Below are 20480 nucleotides of genomic sequence, written 5' to 3' on the forward strand. Positions count from 1 at the left end.
TGGACTCGAAATGTTAACACTGCTTTTTTTTTTCCTGTCCATAGGTGCTGTTAGACATGCTGAATGTACAGGGAGACACTTGTATACTCTGGGATCTGTACTCCAGCACTATGACATACAGAGTAACACTGGAATACTTGGGGATGAGTACTCCCCGGCACGATGTACAGAGTGATACTGGTATTCCCTGGGAGCTGACTCCATCAGAACGATGTAGAGTGACACTGGTATTCTCTGGGATCTGTACTCCTGCAGTATGACCTGGAGTGATGCTGGAATACTCTGGGATCTGTACTCCAGAAGTATGACATACAGAGTGACACTGGTATACCCTGGGACCTGTACTCCAGCAGAATGATGTAGAGTGACACAGTTGTATCCTGGGATCTGTACTCCAGCATTATGACATACAGAGTGACACTGGTGTACTCTAGGATTTGTACTCCAGCACTATGAAGCACAGAGTCATGCTGATATACTCTGGGAGCTGTACTCCAGCACTATGACATACAGAGTGATGCTGGTATACTCTGGGAGCTGTACTCCAGCACTATGATGTAGATTGACATTGGCTTCTTCTGGGATCTGTACTCCAGCAGTATGACATAGCGTGTGACACTGCTTTACTCTGGGATCTGTACAACACCAGTCTGATGTACAGAATGACACTAGTATACTCTGGGATCTGTGCTCCAGCAGTATGAAGTACAGAGTGACATTGGTATACTCTGGGACCTGTACTCCACCAATATGACATACAGAGTGATACTGGTATACCCTGGGAGCTGTGCAACACCAGTATGACGTATCGAGTGACACTGGTATACACTAGGGCCTGTGCTCCACCAGTATGATGTACAGAGGGACACAGGTATAGTCTGGGATCTGTACTACACCAGCGTGATGTACAGAGGGACACAGGTGTGCTCTGGGATCTGTACTCCAGCAGTATGATGTAGAGATTGACACAGGTATTCTCTGGGACATGTACTCCAGCAACATGACGTACAGAGTGACGCTTGTATATTCTGGGGTCTATTCTCCACCAGTATGACATACAGAGTAATACTGGTATACCCTGGGAGCTATGCAACACCAGTGTGATGTATAGAGTGACGCTGGTATACTCTGGAATCTGTACTCCACAAGTATGATGAACAGAGTGACACTGGTATTCTCGGTGACCTGTACTGCACCATTATGACATACAGAATGACACTGGTGTACTCTGAGATTTGTACTCCTGCACTATGAAGTACAGAGTGATGCTGGTGTACTCCGGGAGCTGTACTCCAGCACTATGATGTAGATTGACAGTGGTTTCCTCTGGGATCTGTACTCCAGCAGTATAACATACAGAGTGACACTGGTACACGCTGGGATCTGAACTCCACCAGAACGATGTAGAGAGTGACACTGGTATACTCTGGGACATGTACTCCACTGGTATGGTGTACCAAGTGACACTGGTATACTCTGGGACCTGTACTCCACCAGCATGATGTACAGAGTGAAACTTGAATATTCTGGGATCTATTCTCCACCAGTATGAAGTTCAGAGTGACATTGGTATACTCTGGGACCTGTACTCCACCAATATGACATACAGAGTAATACTGGTATACCCTGGGAGCTATGCAACACCAGTGTGATGTATAGAGTGACACTGGTATACACTGGGATCTGTACTCCACCAGTATGATGTACAGAGGGACACAGGTATAGTCTGGGAGCTGTACTCCATCCATATGATGTAGTGACACTGGTATTCTCTGGGGCCTGTACTCCACCAGCATGACGTATAGAGTGAAGCTTGTATACTCTAGGACCTGTCTTCCAGCAGTATGATATAGAGTGACACTGGTATTCTCTGGGACTTGTACTCCAGCAGTATGACGTATAAAGGGACACTGGAATACTCTGGGACCTGTACTCCACAAGTATGATGAACAGAGTGACACTTGTATTCTCTGGGACCTGTACTCCAGTACTATGAAGCACAGAGTGATGCTGATATACTCTGGGAGCTGTAGTCCAGCACTATGACATACAGAATGATACAGGTATACACCGTCAGCTATACTCCAGCACCAAGATATACATTGGCATTGGTTTCCTCTGGCATCTGTACGCCAGCAGTATGACGTACAGTGTGACCCTGGTATACTCTGGAACCTGCACTCCAGTAGCATGATGTACAGTGACACTGGTATACGCTGGGACCTGTACTCCAGCACTATGATGTACAGAGTGACGCTCGTATACTCTGCGATCTGTACTCCACCAGTATGATGTAGAGAGTGGCACTGCTATAAGCTGTGAGCTGTGCTCCACCAGTATGACGCATAGAGTGACACTGAAATAATCTGGGATCTGTTCTCCACTAGCATGACGTAGAGAGTGACATTGATATACTCTGGGATCTGTACTCTAGCATGATGACATACAGAGTGACCCTGGTATACTCTGGGATCTGTACTCCACCAGTATGACATACAAAGTGACACGGATATACATTGCGGCCTGTACTACACCAGAATGATGTACAGTGTTTCACTGGTATGTTCTGAGACCTGTACTCCACCATTATGATGCACAGAGTGACAATGGTATAATCTGGGAACTGTACTCCAGCAATATGAGGTAGAGTGACACAGGTATACTTCGGGACTTGTACTCCACAGGTCTGATGTACAGAGTTATACTGGTATACTCTGGGACCTGTACTCCAGCAGTATGACATACAGAGTAGCACTGGTATACTCTCGGATCTGTACAATACCAGTATGACGTACAGAGCGACACTGGTATACCCTGGGAGCTATACTCCAGCACTATGATGTAGAGTGACAGTGGTTTCTTCTGGGATCTGTACACTACCAGTATGGTGTAGAGAGGTATAATCTGGGATCCATACTCTACAAGCATAACTTAGAGAGTGACTCTGGTATACTCTGGGATCTGTACTCCAGGAGCATGACGTACAGAGTGACACTGATATACTTTGCGACCTGTACTACACCAGTATGATGTACAGCAGGACAGTGGTATACCCTGGTATCTGTACTCGAGCACTATGATGTACAGAGTAACGCTGGTAAACTCTTGGAGCTGTATTCCAGCACTTTGATGTAGAGTGACACTGGTATAATCTGGGATCTATACTCCAACAGTGTGACATACAGAGAGAAACTGGTACACCCTGGGAGCTGTACACCACCAATCTTACATTTAGAGTGACACTGAAATACCCTGGGATCTGTACTCTACAACATGATATAGAGAGTGACACTGGAATACCCTGGGATCTGTTCTCCATCAGTATGACATACAGAGTGACCCTGATATAATCAGAAATCTGTATTCCAAGAGCATGACGTACAGAGTGACACTGGCATACCTTGCGACCTGTAGGACACCAGTATGATGTACAGAGTTTCGCTCATATACTCTTGGACCTGTATTCCACCATTATGGCGTACAGAGTGACAATGGTATAATCTGGGACCTGTACTCCAGCAATATGGCATAGTGTGACACAGGTATACTTCGGGACCTGTACCCCACCAGTATGATGTACAGAGTGACACTGGTATAATCTGGGATCTGTACTCCAGCAGCATGACGTACAGAGTGACGCTGGTAAACTCTTGGAGCCATACTCCAGCCCTATGATGTAGAGTGACACTGGTATACTCTGGGATCTGTACTCCAACAGTGTAACATACAGAGAAACACTGGTACACCCTGCAAACTGTACACCACCTCTATGACGTATAGGGTGACATTGGAATAGTCTGGGAATGGCACTTCAGCAGTATGCCATACAGAGTGACACTGGTATGCTCTGGGACCTGTACTCCAGCAGTTTGACATGCAGAGTGACACTAGTATACTCTGGTAACTGTACTCCAGCAACGTGGCGTAGAGTGATACAGGTATACTTCGGGACATGTACTCCACCAGTATGATGTAGGGAGGGACACTGGTATACTCTGGGAACTGTACTACAGCAGTATGATGTACAGATTGAGACTGGTAAACTCTTGGAGCTGTACTCCAGCACTGTGTTGCAGAGTGACACTGGTATAATCTGGGATCTGTACTCGAGCACTATGATGTACAGAGTAACGCTGGTAAACTCTTGGAGCTGTATTCCAGCACTATGATGTAGAGTGACACTGGTATAATCTGGGATCTATACTCCAACAGTGTGACATACAGAGAGACACTGGTACACCCTGCGAGCTGTCCACCACCTCTATGACGTATAAAGTGACATTGGAATAGTCTGGGAACAGCACTTCAGCAGTATGCCATACAGTGTGACACTGGTGTACTCTGGGATCTGTACACTACCAGTACGACGTACAGAGTGACACTGCTATACCCTGGGAGCTATACTTCCGCAGTATGATGTAGAATGACAATGGTTTCCTCTGGGATCCATACTCCACCAGTATGATGTAGAGAGTGGCACTGAAATATTCTGGATCTGTTCTCCACTAGTATGATGTAGAGTGCGACACTGGTATACTCTGGGATCTGTACTCCCGCACTATGATGTACAGAGTGACCCTGGTATACTCTGGGACCTGTACTCCATCAGCATGATGTAGAGTGACACCGGTATATTCTGCGATCTGTACTCTACCAGCATGACGTACAGAATAACGCTGATATACTCTGGAAGCTGTACACCAGCAATATGGCATAGAGTAACACAGGTATACCTTGGGACCTGTACTCCACAGGTATGATGTACAGAGCATTACTGGTATACTCCGGGATCTATGCTCCACCAGTATGACATACAGAGTGACACAGATATACTTTGCAACCTGTACTACACCAGTATGATGTACCGTGTTTCATTGGTATACTCTGGGACCGGTACTCCACCATTATGATGTACAAAATGACAATGGTATAATCTGGGGCCTGTACGCCACCAGTATGACATAAAGAGTGACCATTGTATACTCTGGGATCTGTACTCCAGCAATATGACGCAGAGCGACACAGGTATAGTTCGGGACCATTACTGCACAGGTATGATATACAGATTGATAGTGGTATCATTTGGGGCCAGTACCCCACCAGTATGATGTAGAGAGGGATACTGGTATACCCTGGGATCTGTACTCCAGTAGTGTGACGTACAGAGTGACACTGGTATTCTCTGGGATCTGTCCTCGAGCAGTATGATGTACAGAGTGACACTGGTATACTTCGCGACCTGCAGTACACCAGTATGATGTACAGAGTACCACTGGAATACTCTGGGACCTGTACTCCACCGGTATGACATACAGAGTGACCCTGTTATACTCTGGTATCTGTACTCCAATAACATGGTGTAGAGTGACACAGGTATACTTCGGGACATGTACTCCACCACATGATGTAGGGAGGGACACTGGTATAATCTGGGAGCTGTACTACAGCAGTATGACGTACAGATTGAGACTGGTAAACTCTTGGAGCTGTACTCCAGCACTGTGTTGTAGAGTGACACTGATATAATCTGGGATCTGTGCTCCAACAGTGTGACATACAGAGAGACACTGGTACACCCTGCGAGCTGTCCACCACCTCTATGACGTATAGGGTGACATTGGAACAGTCTGGGAATGGCACTTCAGCAGTATGCCATACAGAGTGACACTGGTGTACTCTGGGATCTGTACACTACCAGTACGACGTACAGAGTGATACTGCTATACCCTGGGAGCTATACTTCCGCAGTGTGATGTAGAATGACAATGGTTTCCTCTGGGATCCATACTCCACCAGTATGATGTAGAGAGTGGCACTGAAATATTCTGGATCTGTTCTCCACTAGTATGATGTAGAGAGCGACACTGGTATACTCTGGGATCTGTACTCCCGCACTATGATGTACAGAATGACCCCGGTATATTCTGGGATCTGTACTCCAGCAGTATGACATACAGAGTGACACTGGTATACACTTTGTGACCTGCACTACACCAGTATGATGTACAGAGTATCATTGGAATACTCTGGGGCCCGCACTCCAACATTATGACATACAGAGTGACCATTATTTACTCTGGTATCTGTACTCCAGCAATATGACGTAGAGTGACACAGGTATACTTCGGGTCCTGTACTCCATAGATATGATGTACAGAGTGATACTGGTATACTCTGGGATTTGTACTCCACCAGTATGATGTACAGAGTGACACTTGTATACTCTGGGACCTGTACTAGATCAGCATTATGTAGAGTGACACCGGTATACACTGGGATGTGTACTCCAGCACCATGAATTAGAGTGAGACTAGTATACCCTGGGAGCTGTACTCCAACAGTTTCACATACAATGTGACACTGGTATTCTCTGGGAACTGTACTCCTCCAGCATGACGTGCAGAGTGACACTGGTATACACTGGGATCTGTGCTCCACCGGTATGATGTACAGAGTGACACTGGAATACCCTGGGACCTGTGCTCCCACAATATGATGTACAGAGTGACACTGGAATACTCTGGGATCTTTACTCTAGCAGTATGACGTACAGAGTGACAGTGGCATACCCTGGGACCTGTACCTCATCAGTATGATGCACAGAGGGACACTGGTGTACTCCAGGATTTGTACTCTGCCAGTATGACATACAGAGTGACCATGGTATGCACTGGGATCTGTATTCCAGCAATATGACATAGAGTGACAAAAGTATACTGTGGATCCTGTAATCCACTGGTATGATGTACAGAATGATACTGGAATACTCTGTGACCTGTACTCCACCAGTGTGACGCAGAGTGACACTGGTATGCCACAGGACCTATACTCCAGCACTATGATGTAGAATGACAGTGGTTTCCTCTGGGATCTGTGCTCCACCAGTATGATGTACAAAGGGACACTGGTACATGCTGGGATCTGTACTTTACCAGTATGATATGCAGAGTGACCCTGGTATACCCTGTGATCTGTACTCCAGCAATATGATGTAGAGTGACACTGGTATACTCTGCGACCTGTAGTCCGCCAGTATGATGTAGAGAGTGACCCTGGTATACTCTGGGATCTGTACTGCAGTAATATGACATAGAGTGACACAGGCATAATTTGGGGTACTCCACTGGCATGATGTACAGAGTGATAGTGATATACCCTGGGACCTGTAGTCCAGCAGTATGACATGGAGTGAAGCTGGTATACTCTGGGATCTGGACTCCAGCAGTCTGACATAAAGAGTGACACTGGTGTACCCTAGTATCTGTACTCCACCAGTATGACTTACAGAATGACAAAGGTATAATCTGGGACTGTACTCCACCAGCATGACATACAGAGTCACCCTGGTATACTCTGGGTCCTGTACTCCACCAGTGTGGTTTACAGAGGGACACTGGTATATTCTGGCATCTGTACTCCAGCAACATGACATAGAGTTACACAGGTATACTTCAGGGCTTGCACTCCACCGTTATGTTGTACAGAGGGACACAGGTTTACTCTGGTATCTGTACTCCAGCACTATGACATACAGAGTGAAGCTGGTATACTCTGGGATCTGTACTCCACCAGTATGACATACAGAGTGACACTGGTATACTTTGTGACCTGTACTACACCAGTATGATGTACAGAGTTTCACGAGTATACACTGGGATCTGTACTCCAGCAATATGACATAGAGTGACACAAGTATACTTGGAGTCCTGTACTCTACCGATATGATGTACAAAGTGATACTGGAATACTCTGGGACCTGTACTCCAACAGTATGACGTAGAGTGAGGCTGGCATACTGTGGGATCTGTACTCCAGAAGTATGACGTACAGAGTGATACTGGTATGCTTTGCGAACTGTACTACAACAGTATGATGTACAGAGTTTCACAGGTATACTCTGGGGCCTGTACTCCACCAGTATGACATAGAGTGACACAGGTATACTTCCGGACCTCTACTGCACCAGTATGATGTACAGAGTGATACTGGTATACTCTGGGTCCTGTACTGCAGCAGTAAATGTAGACTGAGGCTGGTGTACTCTGGGATCTGTACTCTAGCAGCATGATGTAGAGTGTCACTGGTATACTCTGGCATCTGTACTCCAGCACTATGACGTATAAAGTGATGCTGATACACTCTGGGAACTGTACTCCAGCAATATGGCATAGAGTTACACAGGTATACTTCGGGTCTTGTACTCCACCGGTATGACGTACAGAGTGGTACTGTTATACTGTGGGACCTGTACTCCAGCAGTATGACGCAGAGTGACACTGGTATACTCTGGGACATGTACTCCACCATTATGACGTACAGATTGACACTGGTATACACTGGGACCTGAACTCCACGAGTATGATGTATAGAGTGGCACTGGTATATTCCGGGATCCATCCTCCACCAGTATGATGTACAGAGGGTCACAGGTATACTCCGGAATCTGTACTCCACCAGTATGACAAACAGAGTGACACTGGTATACTTTGCGACCTGTACTCCAGCAGTATGATGTCCAGAGTGACAATGGTATACTCTGGGATCTGTACTCCACTGATATGATGTACAGAGTGACACTTGTATGCCCTGGTAGCTGTAGTCCAGTAATATGACACAGAGTGACACAGGTATACTTCTAGATCTGTACTGCACCAAAATGATGTACAGAATGATACTGGTGTACTCTGGGATCTGTACTCCACCAGTATGACATAGAGTGGCATTAATATACGCTAGGATCTGTATTCCAGCAGTATGACATACAGAGTGACACTGGTATGCTCTGGGACCTGTACTCCAACATCATGGCGTACAGAATAACATGGGCATACTCTGGGATCTGTACTCCAGCAATATGCTGTTCATGGTGACACTGGTATACTCTTGAACCTGTACTCCAGCAGCATGTTATACATTGACACGAATATACTCTGGTAGCTGTGCTCCAACTGTATGATGTACAGAGTGGCACTGGAAGACTCTGGAACCTGTACTGCACCAGCATGATGTACAGATTGACACTGGTATACCCTGGGTCCTTTACTTCACCAGTATGACATACACATTGACACTGGCATACTCTGTGATCTGTACTCCAGCAATATGTCTTAGAGTGACACTGGTATACTCTGGGACCTGTTCTCCACCAGTATGGTTTACAGAGGGACACTGGTATACTCTGGAATCTGTGCCCCATGACTATGACGTATAGAGTGATGCTGGTATACTCTGGGATCTGTACTCCAGCAATATGACGTGGAGTGACACAGGTATACTTCGGGACCTGTACTCCACTAGTATGATGTTCAGAGTGATACTGGTATACTCTGGGACATGTACTCCACCAGTATGATATCCAGAGTGACACTGGTATACTCTGGGATCTGCTCTCCACCTGTATGATGTATAGAGTAATACGGGTATGCTCTGGGTCCTATACTCCACCAGTATGACTTTCACTGTGATTCTGGTCTCTTTCTGAAGATCTAATAATCTTTTAGACCAGGCAATTAATGCAAGTTCAGTCGCACAGCACAACTTAAAATCCAGATCTCCATGAAAGGCAGGGGCTTGTACAGGGAAACTTTCTGGAGGCATTTGTGCTCAAGTCTCTCCAACATTTTTCCTAAGTGATTCTTATGTATTACTACACAAATTTCCTGCGGCTTTGTTCATGAGCAGTGTTTCCCTTTTAGTGTTTGAAGTCGGAGGGTCAAGGAGCAAGATGTGATCATTAATTATTTATTTAAACATCAGACTGTGATGATGACTTTATTAATATCTCATTACAGTGGAGCATTGGAAACACTTTTTTATTCATTATGAAATCAGAATTCAATGGTTGAACTTGGGCATTTGCTTATTTAGTTAAAGATCAGCATGGTAGGCAACTTATTTATTTAACAGCAGAGTAGGCTGGCAAATTATTTATTAATATAGTTTAACTGTGGAGTGGTGCCCAGTACAGATTGATCTTTGATCTTAATCCACAGGTTGTGGCTCAAGACGCACTAAGGACATGGGTACATAGCTAATCACACTGAGGTGCTGCCTTGTTGTCAGATGTGCCATGTTTCCAAAGAGATATTGGGCCAGATTTTCATGTTTGAGGTGGGAGTTGGGACTCAGGAAATTCCCCAATATCCCAACCCTGTCTTGTCCCCAGGAGTGCCAGCTGGCGGGATTTTCATTTGGCAGAGTCAAGGATGACCAGGAGTCGGACCTACCACTTCCTGAAGCTGGCCCGAGATGGAGTCAGAGGGAGGACAATGCCAAGGGGACCAAATTAAAAGACCTGCCTCCATTCACTGGGGCATCAGCCCAGTTCTGCAGATCAGAGTAAGGCCTCCCTGACCCTCAGCCTCCTACCCTCCTCACCCCATTCCCCTCCCCTCACCCTATTTCCCTCCCCTCACTCCCTCAACCCCCCCCCCCCCCCCCCACCCCCTCAGCCAGTATCCATTATAAACAGAACTCGAAAACCCTATAATAACATTTGGAAGTCTCTGAAAAACTCATAAAACTGCCAAAATAAACAAACATTACTTGTTTGCAACTTAAAAAACAATTATCCTCTTAGACACTCATAAATCTATCAAAATGAACAACCTCACATTATGCTGGTCAGCTGTGTAAACAAATCCTCCTGAGCAGAATCCATTGGTGTTTTGAATAAAAACAGAAACTCAACAATTAGTCAAAGCTTTGAAACAACCAAACAGATGGCTGAGCTGAACTTCAAAGAAAATGTATCAGATCTGGCTTCCAAACTTGGCTAGCCCTTCGAAGTTGTACAATGCAGAAAAGCACATTATTCAGATAATCTATTCTGATGTGTCGAAAGACTTATCCACTGACACTATACTGTTCTTTCCATTGGCAGCTTGCCAGTTGTCAAAAGTAGCAGTCTGGCAATCACATTATTTAATGATCACTTATATTTTCAAATCACAGCACTGTAATTAAAACAGAAACAACTTATGCTACAGCATTTTGTAATTACATGTGAAGTAGGCAACACCTTTTGTACTGACCTTTCAAACAGTTCCCACCTCCAAACCATGGTTCACCCATGGATCATGACACCTTGCGATTGAAATGATTCACAATGCCTAATAAAATTTGCACTCCAGCAGAAGTTCCAAAATGCCCACTTCTGCAATGGTGCTGACAATGTTGGGACAGCAGCATGCAGGCTCTTGACCCCCGCACCTCCCTCCCACTCCACCTCAATGAGTGCAGGAATCCTGGATCTGGGTCACGGCTGCAATTTTTAAAGTCAGCCCCATGCACTTTGGCCATGGGTCAGGACAGGAAGGTCCAGCCCATTAAGTAACATACACTGGGCAGCAAGAGATGGATAAGATACCCACATCTCAGAAATGAATCAATTAAAAAAGGAATGCACATGGACTCGGGAAAATTTGGGGCACTCCCAATTCACATCCTTATGCTTGCGATCCAGCCATACCTGCATCAACGGATTGGATTTTACATCCAGCGAGCGGGTGCTGTGGGCGGATGTGGAGGTGGGCGCATCTTCCTCTCCTGCCCAGTCCTGTGGCCCTGCAGAGATTTAACATCCATTGGGACATTAATTACTTTGAGGCAAGACTTCCACCACCTGAGGATGAAGTAATGCTCCACGAACTGCCAGGCAGGCAGATAGCTTTTTGGTCCCAGCAGCGGCACTGGGAGCAGTGGCTACCGACAGGGCTGCATCCAGTCGCCAGTATCGCTGGGGTGTAAAGCGGGGGTGGCGTTGGGTGGTAAAAGGAGGAATGCCAGGGATCTGGCCTCTGAGGGAAACGGGGGGATTGTAAAAGGTTGCGCCCCCACCCTTTCCTTCCCGAAGCCTAAGCAGTGTTATCTGCCAGGTTTCCAACACATCGCTGGCCTCGGCCTGTGCAATAGCAACAGTGACAGGAAGTATCCCTTGTGACTATTAATTGGTCAGTGAAGCACCTAGTTGGCACAATGGCAGGTGAGCCATGTGACACTTCCCCCCACCTCCCCCACTGCTGGTAAAATCATGGCGGGGACAGGGGTTGGCGAATGGATACCAGGAAAAGGTGCCCAAGGCATTTCACGGGCTCGCCATCCTGCAAACCCAGCCATCCGGCTAAATCTCTGCCTACTAAAGAGAAAAAAAGAACGAACTTGCATTCGTACAGTGCCATTCACATCCCAAAGTGCTTTACAACTAATGAAGTACTTCTGTGCATTCATGGTTACAATGTAGGAAACACAGCAACCAATTTGCATTCGAACTCCCTCATACAGCAATGATCACTAGATTTTAGTGATGTTGATGGAGGGATAAATATTTGCCAGGACACCAAGGAGAATTACCTTGCTCTTATTCCAATTAGTGTCACAAGATCTTTTACATCCATCTGAGAGAGCAGACACACCTCAGTTTAATGGCTGATCCAAAGGAGAGAGCCTACAACAGTATAGCACTCCCTGAGTACTACACTGGAGTATCATCCTAAATTAAGTACTCAAGTCCTTAGAGTGTGATTTGAATCCTTAACTTCCTGACACTAGGGTGAGAGAGCTCCCACTGAGCCACAGGGGGGCCCCATTCCCACATGAATGTGTTTCCATGTAACACAATATGTCTGTCAAAAACAATTGATTCAAATGTTAGTAAAGCAGTAAATGTGTGAAAAAATCTTTATTCAATTTGTTCACACCTTACAATGACCTGACCTTGCAAAAGAACAGGGCTTTGCATTGAAAAAGGCCAGGAGTTAACTCCAGAAAGACTCTGCAATCTTTTTCTCTTTTCAGGTGTGCAAGATACGGTCCACCATGTCGGTCAATGCAGCCAAACATGTTTTCCATGTTTTCGTACTGAGCGTGAAATCCTGGAGCATCTCTACGGCCTTGGAGGTATCGGCTAGGGAAACAGGTGGGCCAGCGGATAGGCACTCATCAGACTCTCCAGGTCATTGGTCTTAGTTGAAGAATGTGCTGCGTCTACAATTGTATCATCTGTCAATTCTGTTGTGCAGCGTGAAGCATCGTCCACCTCTGCGGACGTTTCCATGGTTGTCTCTACTGGAATTTCCATGCCAGCATCCCAGAGCCAAGCAAAAAGTGCCTTGTCATCGGGCTGGCAGGCCTCACCCTGCTCCTCCTCGTTCTCGGCATCTTGTGCAGTTGTAACCTGTATTGTCACTGAACAACCTGGAATCAAAAGTCTAATGATGACCATGAAACCATTGTCGATTGTTAGAAAAGCCCATCTGGCTTACTAATGTCCTTTAGGGAAGGAAATCTGCCATCCTCACCTGGTCTGGCCTACATGTGACTCCAGACCCACAGCAATGTGGTTGCCTCTTAAATGCCCTCTGAAATGGCCTAGCAAGCCACTCAGTTCTTAAGGGCAATTAGGGAGGGCAATAAATGCTGGCCCAGCCAGCGATGCCCACATCCCATGACCGAATAACCTGTTTGAACCCAGCATGGTGGAAGCAGTTGGTAATTGTGATTTCTGTCACCATCTTCCACACCTTCTTTATCATGAACATGGCCTCTAACACAGTTAGATTGTACCCCTGCTTCTTATCAATGCTGTCAGTAGTGGGTTTTCAGGCTTCTAATCATCCATTGATCCATGGCTAGAGCTTGGCTGTAGTGTTGGGAGGAAGGATTAGTTTCACGCTCTTGAGGCCAGCGATGTTGGGGTGTGTTGAGCAGTTGACTGTAATGAAAACAATCTTCCTTTTCTTTCATTGATATGTTTTGCCCACTTTCCTGGTTCACGCCTCAAAAGTGCTGGAAAACATCCAAGCAGTTTTGTTAGCCTCGTACTGAGCGGGTAGTGTCTTCACATTCACGAAGCAACATCCCATCACAAAGAGCAGCAGCTTTACAGTGCCATTCGTGTTAGTGCAGTTCGTGGCAGTGATGAGTTCCTTGCTCCACTTTCCACCTTTACTTGTTTCACCTTCAAACATCAAAGAGCAGTCTGGCAAAAGACAGTAAAACAGTCAGTTTCATCCGCATTAAAAAGGTCTCATGGTGCATACTCATGGGTGAGACCATTTTGGAGCTAATCTATCATTGCTGCTGTAACCGCCGCACCCTCACCGCTTACCAGATGGGATACAGTGCCTTGCTTCATCTTGAATCAGTCCAGCCATCTGCAGGCAAACTCCATGTGGCCCAGCTTCTTTTCCAGGGCGATTTCCCTTTCCTGCAGGATTGGACTGGGGATGGGAACGTTCTGCTCAGGTTGCAGAACGTTGGCAGGACTTCAACTTTGGGATGGACAGCCGTTCTCATCCTCTTCCTTCTGGAGAGAATGCCTGTTTGTCGAACTGTTCCAAGATGTTCGCCTTGTGTTTCATAATGGTGGACAAGCGCCATGGCGGAATCTCCCACTCCTTCGCGATGTCTGCTTTCCGTTTCACACCACTGGTTTCCACTTTCTGTATCAACTTCACCTTCTTTCCGACCAACGACACTTTTAATTTTCTCACAGGTTCAGCCATACTTGCAGGCTTTGCACGTCCTTTCACAGAGAGATCTTGATGTCAAATGATGGCTTGCCCAGTGCTCTTGTGTGGTCTAACTCCGCTCTGATTGGTCGGCGTGGTCATATGAGAAGCTTGGAAAAGTTCAGCTAATCAAGGGTTACCAGTGCAGAATTTTTGCTCATCATGGGCATCATTCTACAGGATTTGCTATTCTACTGGCAGGAATGGTTGACAACTTCAGCATAAGTTTGACTCATCATGATTTCACTGCATTACACCCAAACTTCTAGAGGTTACATAATGTGGTAACACATGGCACCAGGTCAAAGAGAATGGAGCAGCAGATAACTCATAGACTGAGTTGGCAGCATTAGAGAAAAGAGAAGTACCTCAAGGGTTTGTCTGCAGAGAGATTGCGGAGATTGCAGTCCTCCTAGATAAAAGCAAAAAACTGCGGATGCTGGAAATCCAAAACAAAAATAAAAATAAAAATACCTGGAAAAACTCAGCAGGTCTGGCAGCATCTGCGGAGAGGAACGCAGTTAACATTTCGAGTCCATATGACTGTTCTGTTGAAGAGTCATACGGACTCGAAACGTTAACTGTGTTCCTCTCTGCAGATGCTGCCAGACCTGCTGAGTTTTTCCAGGTATTTTTATTTTTATTTTTGTTTTGCAGTCTTCCTAGTCCAGACTACGAAGCGAGGTAGATTTGCATGTAAATTAGTTTCACATATCAATTCACATACAGATTTTGATGTAATTTGGTAATTGTCAGCATTCCAATACTAGACTCAAGACTTTTTGATGTAAAAATGCAATCAATTTAATTAGCTTAAGCTATTTCTTTTTACGATATGTTGCTTTTATCCACAATAGTTAACAGATAAATGACTACATTGCCACTTTGCATTATGGTTTCAATCATTCTTAGCAGAGAGATGCAGATAGGCTTTTTCAAAGTAACTTCTGCTTTCAGTTGAAGCATTATGAATATAATATTTGAATACAAGGATTAACTTAATTATACCATAAATACTAGTTATCGTGATAATAAGGAGCAGGGATGAACTTCCTGAGACTTCTAAAACTTCAAAATCCCAATAACATGGCATGTTGCGGGGGTACACATCGCCCCATGGCTCAGTGGGTGAGTTTATTCTGTATGGAGGGACTGGAGATAATCCTGTACCATTGGGATCCCCCACTTCTCCAAGCTCCACATGCTGCCAGGACTTCTGGCTCTTTCTAGACCTTCTGTTATGTCTAAGTGTCATTACAAGTTTTCTATTTTACTCCACACTTAGGCAGCTAGTGCTCACTTGAGAGGCCAAACTATGAGATTGCTGCTACCGTATCACATGTACATACCACATAGAATTCAGAGCACAGGAATAACTAGTCTATGCACCACACAAGCCTTCTCCCACCCATTTTCATCTAACCCTCTCTGCATATCATAGTCCTTTCCCCTCAAGCGCTTATCAAGCTTGATTTCAAATGCATCCATGTTATTCATATGAGTAAGTTCCATATTGTAACCAATGTGGCTTCTCCTGAATTCCTGATTGGATTTATTAGTGAATGGCTTAAATTTATAGTCTCCCCTTCCCCCATCACCTCCACAACACAATGTGAAAATAAAATTTCTACTCTACCAATTTCCTTCATAAAAATCTCCATTAGGTCACTCTTTTAGACCTCTTTTCTAGACAAAAGACTCTTAGCCTGTTCAATCTTTCCAGGTAAATTTAACCCCAGAGTTCTTATTATCCTAGTAAATCTTTTTTGCACCTTCTTCAATGCTTCAATATCCTTTTAACAAGATGGAGATCAGAAGTGGGCACGGTCAGCTATGGTCAGTGTGACTCTCACCTATGGTGAGAGGGGAGATGGTGGCATAGTGTTAATGTCATTGAATTAGTAAGCTAGAGGTTTAGGCTAATGATCTGGGGACATGGGTTCAAATTCCACAATAGCAACTGGTGGAATTTAAATTCAATTAATAAACCTGGAATGTAAGCTGGTCTCAGTAACGGTGACCATGGCAGCTATTGGTTGTTGTAAAAACCCATCTGGTTCACTAATGCCCCTTTAGGGAAGGAAATCTGCCATCCTTACCTGGTCTGGCCTACATGTGACTCCAGACCCACAGCAATGTGTTGACTCTTAAATGGCCTAGTAAGCCGCTTAGTTCAAAGGCAATTGGGGATGGCAGCAATCCCAGTGACACCCACATCCTGTGAAAGAATGAAAAGGAAATCTGAGATCAGCAAAATAGGAACGCACATTGGAAATTCAGGAGCAGTGGTTAGCATGCTCAATTTGAGGGCTGCACTGTCTAAAGCTCATCAGAGACAGAATAGTTAGGCAGGCTGCCAATCAGGCCCACTCATCTCTGCCAATTTCTCAATAGACATTCTTGCTGAGATTATAATTTGTAGCCTGTGGTCTCACGGGTGATGGTTAGGGTTGCCATGACATCAGGATTGTGCTAGCACCTCCTGGAATTGAAGTGTTAACTATGAGACTCTGCTGCGAGTAAGCCTGGGGAGAAAATAAATTATAGGAGAATCAGATGAAAATGGTGTGTTTGATTTTTTATTTGAACACTTTCTTTGTAAAATTAGTTATAAAAGCACCAAGAGGCGGGGAAGAAAAGTCATTTGACTGACAGTCAAGAATTATCCAATTGGGTAATAAAGACTTTGTCCACTTTCCATTTGGCTGGGAATGTGGGGCACTGAGAGGATGGATGACCAATGATGGGAATGGAGGGGGCAGGGCTGGTTGGCGGCAGGACATTATGTGATTAAAGCCTCCTAGAATAGGTCCAATCAGAGTCAACTCTTGGACCGGTGCCCTCCAATCACACCTAGTGAGTCTAGAAGGTGAGCACGATCAGTTAGCAGCATTTGACGTCATTCCTGAGCACTGACCAAAATAGGATCTCTTTGGAGCATTTACAGTATCTTGGATAATTACAAGCAAGGAGAGTCAGTGAACTTTAGTTCATCTATGGAGATAGAGAGAGGCTATATCCTCTGATGGGAGAGCCCAGAGCTTAAAATTAGAACTCAACTGTTAAGGGATAGTGTCAGGAAACACTTCTTCACACAAAAGGGTAGTGGAAATCTGGAATTCTCTTCCCCCAAAAAGTTGTTGCGTCTGGGGAAAATCAGTTGAAGATTTCAAAACTGAGGTTGGTAGATTTGTTTTTAGGTTAAGCAATGGTATTAAAAGGTTATGGAACCAGGATGGGTGGATGGAGTTTAGTTACAAATCAGCCATGATCCAATTGAATGGTTGTACAGGCTCAAGGGGCTGGGTGGCCTATTCCTGTTCCTCTGTTCTAAATAGATTAGCAATTCAGTCATTTTCAGTGCATTGGAGAGAAGTGGGTAATGCGATCAACTCACTGAATGCTGTGGAAAGCAGGGGGGTCAAACCAATATCAGTAATCAGTGGTTGCTAAATTTGCTGATAACACAAAGATAGGTAGGAAAGTAAGTTGTAAAAAGGACAAAAGTAGTCGGCAAAGGAATATAGATAGATTAAATGAGTGGGCAAAAATTTGGCAGATGGAGTATAATGTGGGAAAATGTGATCTTATCCACTTTGACAGGAAGAATAGAAAAGCAGCATATTATTTAAATTGAGAGAGATTGCAGAATTCAGTGATACAGAGGGATCTGGGTGTCCTGGTACTTGAATCACAAAAAGTTAGTACACAGGTGCAGCAAGTGATTAGGAAGGCAAATGGAATGTTGTCATTTATTACGAGGGGAATGGAATATAAAAGTAGGGATGTTTTGCTACAGTTGTACAGGGTGTTGGTGAGACCACATCTGGAGCATTGTGTACAGTTTTTGGTCTCTTTATTTAAGAAAGGAAATAAATTAATTTGAAGAAGTTCTGAGAAAGTTCCCTCGACTGATACCCGGGATGAGGGGGTTTATCTTATGAGGAAAGGTTGGACAGGCTGGGCCTGTATCTATTGGAGTTCAGAAGATTGAGAGGTGATCTTATTGAAACATGTAAGATCCCGAGGGGACTTGACAGGGTAGATACTGAAAGGATGTTTCCCCTTGTGGGAGAGACTCAAACTAGGGAACACAGTTTAAAAATAAGGGCTCTCCCATTTAAGATGGAGATGAGAAGAATCTTTTTCTCTCAGAGGGCCGTGAGTCTTTGGAACTCTCTTCCCTAGAGAGCAGTGGAGGCAGGATCATTGAATATTTTTTAGGTAGCGATAGATAGACTCTTGATTACCAAGGGAGTCAGAGGTTTTCAGGGGAAGGCAGAATACGGAGTTGAAGCCAAAATCAGATCAGCCATGATCTTAGTGAATGGCAGAGCAGGCTCGAGGGGCCGAATGACCTACTCCTTCTCCTAGTTTGTTTGTATGCTCGTATGCACTCTTCCTTTGACAGTCAGTAAGTTAACATTGCAAACTGAACTCTCATTGATATACTGCACCTTTTGGTTTTGATGGGATGTAATGAATAATTTAAAGCTTTACATTGTCTCTATGAATTTAAATACAATAGAATGGAAAAGGTATTCAAGATCATGAAGTGTCTGGACAGAGTAGATAGGGAGAAACTGTTGACAGGATCACGAGCGGGCACAGATTTAAAGAAATTTGCTAAAGTAGCAAAAGCGATAGGAGAGAAAACTTTCTCACACAGCGAGTGGTGAAGGCCTGGGATGCACTATTTGTGGTGGAGGCAGGTTCATTCGAGGCATTAAATGGAAATTAGACTGTTATTTGAAAAGGAAGAATGTGCAGGGTTATGAGGAAAGACAATGGCACTAAGTGAATTGCTCATTTGGAGAGCTGGTGCAGGCACAATAGGCCGAATGGCCTCCTTCTGCACTGTGACAATTCCGTGATGCTATTTGTCTCTGCTGAAATGGAATGTTGAATTAACAGAAAACAGTCTACTCTGGCATCTGAATGTTAAATCTAATATTACACCGTGGCAACAGAGTGACCTCAGGAAGGTTGGAGAGATCGATAATGTTATATCATAACAGTGCTGTCTATAATATTATTCCGTGCACACTTCACTAATATCCTATTCATCATGTTCCCAGATTCAGTTTCCAATTTAATATTATAAGCTTGCATTTCAGCATTGCTGCGACTGCTCTGATCCAATGAAAACCACAAGGACAAGAGTTCATCTATGTGCAGCATTTTAGAGCTCAAACCAAGCTCAAAGTATTTTCTTCCAGCCATTTTCCTTTCTTTCATAGGTGCCCACTACTCTAATCAGGTGGGCCAATGGACGACTTGGTCTCAAGGCCTCTACCAGCCTGAAGCTAGCACCCAGAGCGATATGAAAGAAACCATGGCAACTCTGACTTTTCCCCTTCCCCCTCAACCACCCAAAACCAGATGCACACTCCAGTGCAGTACTGAGGGAGTGCTGCACTGTCAGAGGCACTGTTTTTCAAATGAGCGATTAAACTGAATCCTCGTCTGTCCTCTGGGATAGATATTGAAAGATCCATGGCACTATTGAAAGAAGAGCAGGGGAGTTCTCTACTGATGTCCTGACCAATATTTATCCTTCAATCAACACCTAAAACCCAAGCTATCTGGGATTATCAGCTCACTGTTTATGGGAGCTTGCTGTCTGCAAGTTGCATTTCCAACATTCCAACAGTACTTCGTTGTCTGAATAGTGCTCTGGGGCCATCTGAGGTCATGAATGATGGGTTTTTTTCTCTCCTTGTGGGAGAGACTAGAACTAGGGGACACAGTTTAAAAATAAGGGGTCTCCCATCTAAGGCAGAGAAGAATTTTTTTCTCTCAGTGGCTCATGAGTCTTTGGAACTCTCTTCCCTGGAGGGATGGTCATTGAATAATTTTTAGGTAGAGGTAGATAGATTCTTGACTAACAAGGAAGTCAAAGGTTATCAGGGGCAGACAGAATGTGGAGTTGAGGCCACATGAGATCAGTCATGATTTTATTGAATGGCT

This window comes from Cetorhinus maximus, chromosome 9, assembly GCF_964194155.1.
Source record: "Cetorhinus maximus chromosome 9, sCetMax3.hap1.1, whole genome shotgun sequence".
NCBI lineage: Eukaryota > Metazoa > Chordata > Chondrichthyes > Lamniformes > Cetorhinidae > Cetorhinus > Cetorhinus maximus.